The following is a 10,680-nucleotide window of genomic DNA, read 5'->3' as shown; positions in this document are numbered from 1 at the left end:
CGCTGTGGCGTAGCGAGAAATATTTCATGGGGACGGGGTGGTCACTGGGCAGATATGTGACCGCTTAACAGATTTAGGGGGTGACAAATATATATTAAAAAAATGTTTGCTGAGTAAAGGTGTGTTCAATAGGGAGCCCTTGAAGGGACCACGTTTCCGTGCGTACGAGAAAGTCTATACTCAATGATTGTTTTATGCACAGGTCCTCTCAGGGGCTCCGTAGTTCAACGACTGAATAGTTTCTTTTAGTTTTTTTAATGACGTTTGATTGATGTTTGTCAATCAACGTTTTTACATAATTTCAATACTTCACGCGTAGGCCTAACACACAGTAGCGTATAACTAGAAACACATTACTCTGAATGATTTAATATCAACAAAATATGTGACAAGACATAAACTCTGTTAGAGAGCAATAATAAAGAACACAATTTGACATAACAATTTGAAAATGTCTTCTGTCATCCTGTTAAGTGGCCAGGGAAAGGTCTTCATGTGTGGCTGTGCTGGGCCATCAACTCTTGATTTGGAAACATTTGAAGAAAGATATGTATAGTATACAGGGCTGGACTGGCCATGTCTCGCTACGCCACAGCGACGCATTTTTGGGCCGATCGCCGATATAATTTAAAGGCTTTTTTGGGTTTTTTTGGTCGGGCCGGGGCCCATAAAGAACTGACAGCGGCCCATTGGTAAAAATGTGTTTGGTCTGAGCAGTCACAGGTCTCTGAGGTGTCACAGTTCTTGACGTCAAAGGGCTCTCACTGGCTGAAGATGGCCGCCCTCTCCTTGGTGTGTTGACAGCTGTGTTTGTCAGGATGAGAGAGGAAGCTAGTTGCGCCTGAAACAGTCTCCTGTTCAACATCTTTTTCTTGGGAATATTGAGTAAAAATGTGTTTGGTCGGGCCGGCCCATAGAGAACTGACAGCGGCCCATTGGTTAATTTTCTTTATTGGCAATCAAATCCAGGAACCCCCTTCCCCTGATTCATAATATCGCCTCCCGCATGCCCTGAGACACGAGCTGTTGGCTAATGCGTATGCTGGTTTAGCATCGTTAAAGTTTAGCATCGCCAGAAACGACCACCAAAGCGCAAGGAAGGCACAGAAAAGTTAAGGGACAAAAAGATCTAAAAAATCTACAGGCGAATGCCACAAAATGTGCCAAAATTTCGAACATGTTTTGCTTCAACACTTTGCAACAACTTTGCTTCAACATCAGCATTACCTGTAGAGGAATGAGGAGAGGTAGCTGGCTCAGAGAGGCAGAAACATACTGACAGGGTCAGGGAAAGAGCCGAGGAGGAGGAGAGTGACCATGACAGGGCCATAGGAGCGAGTGAGGAGAAGATGGAAGAAAGAGTAGTTGACGACGTGGTAAGGAGTGGGCAAATTAACAGGGACTCAGGAAGGGAGGGAGGCTGTGTGTTTTTCTGTATTGTATTTAGCAGACACTTTTGTCCAAAGCGACAAAATATGAACCTTACAATAATTAAAGTTAACAGTAAACAGTTGCTAAGCCAATATTAAGCAAAATAGTAATAATAACAATACAATATCAAATATACATATACATTTTTAAATACATTAAATATACAAATCATAACTCTTACACTTAATTATTTAAGTGTAAGATCAACAGATAAGCACTATATATCAATATACGTTCTTTGACCAGTGAGTTATTTTTGCAAAACGGAAGCTATAGCTTTAGTTAGCTTCCGTAGCAACCTAGCATAATACTCGTAGCAATGCTACTACCTGCTAGTGTTACTTGTTAGCCTACTAATTTTAAATTTAATGTCATACTATAGCGTTTGTCATATAGTTTTAGTCTATCGGAAAATAGTCGGTTGGAATGTTCAGAATCGCACATGTGCGACGTTATTCTGTCATATGCGATAGTTTGAAAGCGGGCCCCACAGTCTCTTTGGGGCCTGCTTTCGAACTATCGCATGTGCGACGCTACTCCTTAACCCTGTAAGACCCAAACATAAAAATGTCAAATTTGTTTTTGTTTTTAAGTCAGATGATGTTGTAAGAGTCTTCTGATGAAGATAATGAAGGATTTATTAATACGTTTTTAGGGAAACGTTGTAATAATGCAACGTTGGGCCTCGTTGGTCGCAGAATTTCAGCATTTGCTCTCATACTGTCAGAACAAATACACAAAACAACTAATGGTTAATTTTGAGTGTGGATTGCTTACATAGCACTATAACATTACGTTTCATTAATAATAATCACCCAACAGTCATATTTTGATGAATCAGAATTTAAAAAAAAAAATTAAAAAAAGGATAAATATTATAAAACCATTGTTCACGTGCAATGGTAGTCCCAAAAGCAGTTCCTTTCCTCTGAAAAGCAGAGACGGAGATTGCACTTTCTGCAGAGCATATTAGAATATCCTTTTATGCCGTGTCTGCAACGTCCTCTCGTTGTCTTCACTAGGAAATGTGCGACCATGTCCCTGCGCACATCCTTTGGTGGTTCACATGCCCTCTTGGCTGGGATCCCATTTGGTGGACCCCCATTACCTGAAGATGGTCTCTTCTGAGCAGTCACAGGTCTCTGAGGTGTCACAGTTCTTGACGTCAAAGGGCTCTCACTGGCTGAAGATGGCCGCCCTCTCCTTGGTGTGTTGACAGCTGTGTTTGTCAGGATGAGAGAGGAAGCTAGTTGCGCCTGAAACAGTCTCCTGTTCAACATCTTTTTCTTGGGAATATTGAGAGCCTTGCAGTCCCGTTTGTAGAGGAGACAGGCGTTGATCACAGCAATGATAATAGTGTGCCAGAAGATGTAACTGTTTCAGCGGCGCAATTTCATGAGGAACTTGTATTTGGCTCCAAATGAGTCCAGCAAATCCACACCGCCCATGTATTTGTTGTATGCACCCACAATATGAGGTCTCTCAACTTCAATGTAGGATTTGGTGGCTTTGTTCCAGAGTTGAATTTTTTGCACAGGATCAATACCAGCAAAGGATGACAAGTGTGACTGCCCTACATTTACATTACATTTAGTCATTTAGCAGACGCTCTTATCCAGAGCGACTTACAGTAAGTACAGGGACATTCTCCCCGAGGCAAGTAGGGTGAAGTGCCTTGCCCAAGGACACAACGTAATTTTGCACAGCCGGGAATCGAACTGGCAACCTTCAGATTACTAGCCCGCTTCCCTAACCGCTCAGCCACCTGACTCTCTGCCCTATTGTCATACCACTTGACAGCGCATATGTTGGGGTTTGGTTGGCTTGTGTTGGTTTGCTTGATGTCCTTACCATCATCATCATTAGTTGGACAATCAGTGGGTCTGATTCTCTTTTTCCACTTCCTCAACATTTTCAACCACCTCCTCATCACTCGAATCACTGGTGTCTGATTCCATGTCAACATCACTTTCTCCATTTTGGATAGCATCAATGACATCATGCATACTGAAGTAAACTCCTTGCTGGTGTCATTCTGAAATGGAAATAATAGTTTGAGTATGTTCAAGTATACCTAATTCCAATGCAAATGATTCTTATTCATGCAGTACATTCCACTGAAGGCACACAATACTGTCTGGCTAGCCTAATGTGCTTTCTACTTAACATTCTAAAAGTAAGATACAACCCCCCAGATCTCTTACATCCCCATATTGCAGACCATTCACACCTGTCCCAGAACAATGCCCCATACATGCAACTCCCACATTCCAAAACACTTGTCCCTGAACAACCATCCTCCAAAGCATTCCACAAACAGTATCTGCTTTGTGCAACAAGCAGATATTTGGGCAAACAAGTAAAGTCCATATTTTAAAAAACAGTTGACTATATTTCACTGCTAACATAGAAATAACATTGATTTAGAAATCTTCAAATCTGGTCTAAACTGAAAATGATAACAAATAACTAGTGGTGGGCCGTTATCGGCGTTAATGTGCTGCGTTAACGTGAGACTCTTATCGGGTGATAAAAAAAATATCGCCGTTAATCTATTCTCAAAGTTTGGTTGGGAGCTGGGTCTGTACTAAGCAAGCTATGATGACTTTCACCTTGATATTTTAGCGCGGATGTATACCTAGCCGAATTGCACTGTAGGGGCGAGAACGAGTCTTCGAACCTGTGTGTATGCCTTGTGTATGAAATTATCACATCAAACGTGACGTGCTAACATGGATGCAGCTATGAAGCCGCCGGGTTTGCTTCAGGGAAAATTTATTTTTAAGAAGCTTCCCAATGGAAACCTCGACAAGACTAAGGTTGTTTGCACCTTGTGCAATGCGGAATTAGTTTACTGTAGGAGTTCTTCCAGTCTCAAATACCACCTAAACGCAAAGCATCCCTTAGCTAATGCGGAAGATGCCGGGCCAAGCACTGATGTAGCGCAGGGGAAGAGTCGTCGTCAAACTACTATGTGTGAGTGCAACCGAGGCAAGCCCGTCAGCACAGCTCTATCAGCCAAATTTCATGTTTAACTGAATAAACAGTTAGTAAACACAAGTACATCTTATTGAACATAATTTATTTTCATCACCAATTATCATAGTAGAACAGCTTTCTCAAGCAGTTTGTGATGCATTTTGGAAACAGGAGATGAGCCCCTGGTCTAGTGCGCCACCTGGCTTGAGAAACCCGTTCTCAAAGACTTACTTTTAGTCATTATTTGGGTAGCACACATATTCTGAATGCCTTCGGCGGAATTCAAATGAGCCATTTTAATATAGGTTCCAAGATTACAGTGAGATTAATCTAGATTAAAAAAAATAATCTATGCCCACCACTACAAATAACCCATTTGTAAAGTGTGAATCATCAAAAACATTATATTTCTGTAAGTATTTATCCTGTATCTGAACATTCGAGAAGTGTAATGTAGAGTGCAATTGCTATTTTAGCTACCATTTTGACCCAACGTTGTAAAATTACAACAAAGACAAAACAAGCTTAAAATCAAATGTGATGCATGAATTCCACAATAACTTAGTATTTACATGAACTACATATTCTAACAATCACCCAAAACATTATTTCATGGAATTTACTTACTTCAATGTTGATATATCCAGTCAAATAAACAAGGAGATTCGCTTCCAGGAAAGTTGGCTGGTGGATTGAGTTCATGGCCTTATAGCCAGATCTATATACACATTTAGTATCCAGTAGCATTGCAAGACAATACAATAATACCCAATGTCTATGAATTTTTTTTGGAAAACGTGTTTTTGGAGAGCTAAAGGTGACGTTGTAATATTACAACGAGGGGTCTTACAGGGTTAAAGGGTTAATGTGAATGTGGACTGGTGTGCATATAATGAATTATTTGATTAGTAGTTCCAATATTATTTTGATAAAACCAAAAATGCAAAGCTTGCCCCTCAAAGAATCCCTTATTTCCAGAATTCACTAACCAGTAAATAGGACTACAAGTTTGAACCAAGCATGCAATAAGCACTGGCCCACTCAGTAGCAGATCCTGTGGTTAACATGTTCATTTCCCCAATGATGGCTTATTTCCCTCCTGTGACCACAGAACTTGCATAATGAACACGGTTATGGTAACTTACAGAGGCACTGTGGGTTATTGAGTCTGTGGAATGAGACCAAATACAGCCACCCACTGCAATAGAGACCCCCACTGGGCCTGGCTGTGTGACAAGAGCAGTGCTCAGGCACAGAGGTTAGGAGAGTACCCCTGTCTTCACCCAGCTCAGAGGTTAGGAGAGTACCCCTATCTTCACCCAGCTCAGAGGTGAAGTGCTTCATCTTTCATGCCTATCCTTAACAAAACTTTGATCAAAACAGTCCTCATTCATTTTCAGGGACACGTTAAAAACAAAACACGATAAAACATTGTCATGTAGTTTAACGATACTTTAATCCATATCTTAGGAAATTTACGCTTATTTTTTTTAATCCAAGTAAACAGCCCCTATTTAATTTGTAATAGCTATATATTTGATTTCATGTAATAGTTACCAGCATAAATATCCCCCAGTGTTTCTACATAAACACAGATGTTCACACAGCGGATATCTGAGTTCCAGGGTTCTTCTCTGGTCACTCCAAGTTCTGGCGAAGGCTTTGGGAGGCAAACGCGTAAAGGAACGGGTTCACAGAGCTATTTATGAACGTCAAACTTTTCACAACTTCTTCACTTGATCTTCTTAGCCCTGACAGTTGTTCATAAATGGCCGGTTTGGCTGATCTGATCAAAATGGCAAAAATATCCATCAGATTGAGGATGTGAACTGGAATCCAGAGAACAAAGAAAGTGACTACAATAAGGGTCACCAGTCTGGTCAGTCTCTGGTTGCTGAAGAAGGCCGTCTGGTTGACCTTCTTGTGGAGGCAACAATAAGAGGTGACCAGGATGGAGAACGGGACGACAAAGCCCAGCAGCGTCTCACACAACACGACTGCAGCTCTCTTCCCATCCGACATCGAGATTCTCCAGCATTTCAGTTTCCCTCCTTCTTCAACCACGCTGTTGGTTACCATGGCGGCGCTGGAGAGGACAGACGCTAGAACCCATAAGGAGAACAGCAGAACCCGTTCCCCCCTCCTGCCCAGCTTGGCCCAGTGATGAGGGTAGAGAACCACCAGGTACCTCTGGACACAGAGTTATGGTTAGTAGGCCAGTGTACAGACAGTAGATTAGGAAAGACAGGACCTTGCAGAGGGCAGTTCCCAATGTCCATCCATTGAGCAGGGCGTGCATGAAAGCAGGAAGAGGCAGCAGGCACAAGATGTCCGACACAGACAGATTCAGGATCAGACACAGGGTGAAGTGGTCCTTCTTGAAGTTGCGGAGTATCACCACCACAACCATTATGTTCCCAGGCATGCCAAAAAGTAAGCACAGCCCCAGTACTGCGCTGCTCACCTGGTTTGCCACAGGGACGGCAGCCACGCTTGAGCTTGAGTTGTTGTGCTGTTGCATGACTGCAGATTTCAAAGGCAAAATGTCCTCTTGACTGCTTGAGTGATATGGGTTTGACCTCAAAAAGAGGAAATGAAATGTCAGACTGCCAGTAGGTACATTAAAATTAGTGTAGTTTCTGGTTCCAGTCAGGTTCTAGTGAAATGACCTCAGTTTTAGCACTACAAATTTAGGGCATGAGCAAACTGATATGAGAAGAGATTCCTGTTCAAGTCTGACCACACTCCTTGGTCTTTGGCTGACTGCAGAGCTTGCAAACGAACTTGATGACACGTTTCTCCTTCCTTGCAGGAAGAGCCGTAACCTGTGTGACATTGGACACGGCCTTGTCCATCTTCCTTTTCCTCTGAGTGAAAGATGCACTTGACAACCTGTACTTAAAAAAATCCTGTTAAATTTGCCAGAAAACGCCTAAACAGTAGTTTGGACCTTTGGGAATGTAACCAGTCAATTTTTGTTTGGATTCTTTGCACCAGGCGAAACCTTTTAGGGTGAGTAGAATAGTTTGCGTTTGCTTTGTTGACATATTTGTGACTGGACAAAGACGAGATGTGTAGCAGTCTAAAAAATATATTTGTTAACCCTTTGACGCGTACAAACACACCGGTGTGTTGAGTCCTGGCTGGTCCCTGGAGCGTACCAACACACCGGTGTGTTGGAACGCGTCCTTTAGAATGTCCAGTTTGGCTTATTACGTAACAATAAACTCTTCAGCATTAGCCTACGCGTATGTTATAAACATGAATCTCAATTTACTGTATATTTTGAGAAAGTTTACCTTTATTATCCATAAGAAAACGTTCAAACAATTTAGTTTAGCTAATGTTAGCTAACAGCTAACCAAAAATAACTCACGCTTTACTCACGCCACCTAGTAAACCATAATATTATCAGTTTTCCTTGACTTGGCTATCGCTTTCAACAGATTTTACTATTGTACAACCAACCAGAGATCGAAATAATAGATATACGTTCACAAATATGCATCTAAAACATCTGACATTCGTCTGTCTTTCGTCTCGTTTTGAGCTACTAGAGGCCATCTTTGATTTTTTTGTCTTCCGGCAACAAATATGACCCTTGATGATGTACCCCTTGACCCCGTACACCTCAGTATTTTCTCGTGAGAAGAGTAGGTCATCTCGTTGACCATTTGACACCCACAATGCAGAGTACTGATCAAAACAAAAAACATGGCAGCCTACATTATCGTCATTAGCCAAGTTAGCTTCTCGAAAGCTACACTACGATAATATATCATATCAATTCACTGTGGATTCACCTGTGTGAATATTTAAAAATCGGAACAGTAATGACAGTACTAAGTTATTTTAATAAATATTTTAATAAGTTAAAAAGCCCACACCAACACGTTTCTTAATTTTTTAACACGTATCCTTTTACTCATTTCAGGTAGCTAATTACATGTCCAGGAAAGGGTACAATCTCGTCATTGTCACATTACATATCAATGAATATCATTAGCACACAGCTATAAAAAATATCATCAAAATGATTTAAAACCTTGACACTGTGTAGGGGTAGGCAAAGCTTCCGTCAACATATCGGCAAAAAGGTACAGCATGTTTGAGTTGTGTGATGTACTGGCTATGTTTAGGACATGATCCTTTACACAGGATCCACTATGGACATCCAGGATCATGAAGGGCTTGGGATTTCTGGATCTGTTGTCATGACAAGTCAACTGGTATTTATTGTCATCATATACTTACAGTACACAATGAAACAAAACAACGTTCTTCCAGGACCTAGACATAACCTAGACAACTACAACAACTGTGTGGAATTAGGTCAATAAAATTGGTCCAATAAGACAAGATGAAATTTGTGACAAATGCCTCAAAACACCAAGAAGTGGGGATACTGTGAATGTAAACAAGTAAGCTAGTGCAAGGGAAACTGAATGTAAACATAACATACTAATACCATAATACATGGACATCAGTTATTGAGGTAGCAGCAATATGCAAAAATATTGAGTTTGATGATGTACAGGAGCGTGTGGGGTGCATGGGTTTGTCCACAATGCGTGTGGGTTTGGGGATGCAGCATTTGGTATAGATGTTTGTGAGGGAGGGCAGAGAGATCCTGACTATCTTCTCAGCTGTCCTCACTGTCCTCTGCAGGCCGTGATGCAGCTCCTTGGGATGCTCTCTACAGTCCCTCTATGCAATGTGGTGAGGGTGTGGGATGGGAGATGGGCTTTCAGCCTTTGCAAAAAAATAAACATGCTGCTGGTACATCAAGGAATTAGGTGTTTGACGGTCTCGTTGATGTTCAGCAAGGAATGGTCACTTTGTGCTGACCGTACTTGCTCGACACCTGAGAGAAGGCCATGTACTATACATGGACAATTTGTACAGCAGTGCTGTCATGTTCTGTTTCTTGGAACGGGGCCTGTGCGGGCCAACATTCACCTGTAAAATTATAGGGAGATGTTCAAGATATAGAAAACGGTCAACAGCAGGCAATCAAGTGGTATGACAAGTGGTGCGTTTCATTACCCTATGAAACATTACAGTCATACATTGCCGTCTTGTCATTTCAATAGGTTGTTAGATTGAATAAGCATAAAGTCTGGTTTATTCTACATGTCGTCCATCAACTAGCCCTAGCCCAGATTTTCCAAACAAATTACACTTGCCTCTCATTTTTGCTTGAACTGTGGCCTGACAATAAATGAGGAATACATTTTCTATCAATACGGAAATTAATGACAGTAGATGGTAGCAAGAGATCACAAAACATAGCCATCAATATAGAATGGATGTCTGAATTATTGTGTTTGCTTTAAATGGACTAAACATGGCAAGTTAGTAATCGCTAGTTACCTGAATAATACCCTTTACTACGAGCTAGCTAGCAAAAACATCAGATAGTGGAAAACAACCACAGGTCATGCTTTCGTCTCAATATCATGCCACAGGTATGTGTATATTTTGTGGGTATAAATAATCTACTCACCAGAAAAGTTTCCCAGATAAATTGAAGCCAACCAAAAAGGTTTGAAGGTATCCAAGCAGCATGAGCTTGCTTGATCGCCTTTCGCCGAGGTGTCTGGGAGTCATGTTCCAGTCTCGCCTACAGTATAGCTCAATTTGGTTGACGATCAACAGTTGCTGCTAATTTACTTGGCTATGTTACGTAGTTTGTGTAGTAGGATTATAACAAAGTAATGCAAGTGCATCTAGTAAGTCTAGCGTATTACTAGGATTGTAATGTATCGTTTTGTTTTCGTTTAGCTGGCTTCCATCCAGTAACTTATTTGGCGTTGCCAACTCAGAAGGTTTACGAGATGGAAGCCAGCTAGAGAAAACAAAACGATGAATAGAAATCAAATTAGACTGACTGGATGTATCTGTTGCACCCCTGAAAACAGGAGAAATAATCACGAGAGTGATTTGTACTTGTTTCTCTCTTGCAGGGGTTTATTGCAATGAGCAGAAACAACACGGAAATCCCCTAGTGGCGGGTAAAAGACATAAACAATCGATAAAGAACACAGGATTCAGGCATTCTGGCTGATAACCGATAATATGACTGAAATGACCTGAAAACAAAACGACATACTTATCTAACATGAAAAATAACGAACAATTCTTTACCTTGAGGCTTCTGTGAATTCACATTTATTGTAAACCTATTTTAACCATTGTCTTTTAAAGCATGAAATCACTTTATGAAATACACTGCTGTATAAAAGAAAACTATACTATTCTAACCTATCA

This window comes from Osmerus eperlanus, chromosome 21 (assembly GCF_963692335.1).
Source record: "Osmerus eperlanus chromosome 21, fOsmEpe2.1, whole genome shotgun sequence".
In the NCBI taxonomy this organism is placed as follows: Eukaryota; Metazoa; Chordata; class Actinopteri; order Osmeriformes; family Osmeridae; genus Osmerus; species Osmerus eperlanus.
Note: the sequence above shows the minus strand (reverse complement) of the source record.